Source organism: Castor canadensis, chromosome 12 (assembly GCF_047511655.1).
Source record: "Castor canadensis chromosome 12, mCasCan1.hap1v2, whole genome shotgun sequence".
Taxonomy (NCBI): domain Eukaryota; kingdom Metazoa; phylum Chordata; class Mammalia; order Rodentia; family Castoridae; genus Castor; species Castor canadensis.
The window spans coordinates 63,832,636-63,833,485 of record NC_133397.1 but is presented as its reverse complement, the minus strand read 5'-3'; positions in this window follow the sequence as shown (position 1 = coordinate 63,833,485).

The following is an 850-nucleotide window of genomic DNA, read 5'->3' as shown; positions in this document are numbered from 1 at the left end:
GGAAGTTTTCCCTAGGATGTCCCCTGGAGAAATCTTGAAAAACTGAAAAATGAAACTGGGGTAGTAGGTAGTCATCTCTAACCTATGTAGTCAGGGGCCAAATGGCCGGAAGATGAGAGAGAGAGGGAGAGAGAGGGAGAAATAGGAATACCAAAGGCAAGAATGGCTAGAAACCAACACACTGAGGCACATGGGGTGCCAGACAGAGCCACCAGGTCTTATCTGTCCCTGTAGAACTCAGAGCTGGTGTTGAGTGTGCAAAGTAGAATTGGCAAGGGCCCTGAAGGAGAAGAACAGGAAGTTAGGGGGTGTATATATGACCAAAAGGTCAGGCCCCAGAGCAATGTGGTTATTGATAAGAACTGCCCCTTACCACCATTCTGCAGCCTGAGCTGCAGCTGGTTTCATCCCTTGCAGAACAAAGCCCACTGTTCCTTATCTCCTGCCACCTTCCTTTGCCCACCCCTAGACCTTGCTTCGACAGCTGGTCTCATCCCTTGCAGAACAAAGCTCCACTGTCCCTTATCTCCTGCCACCTCCCTTTGCCCGTCCCTAGCCCTTTCTTTCTCCCAAATGCTACTTAAGGCCAGACCCACTGAGAGAAGCTGATCCGCCATTTTTTCTCTGCCAGCCAGCCTGCTTATTAAACTTTTGGACATGAGATACCTCTCATGAGCCTCCTTTGTGTGCAGTGCGTGGCATTTTCCTAACATTTTGGTGCCATGACTCGGATCCAGGTGAGCTTCTGGCATCGATCTTGCTCTTCCAGTGAGTAAATTCATGCCTTCCCAATATATGTTGCACTCCTAAGCCTACTTTGGCCACAAGGCAGACATCCCCTATATAGGGG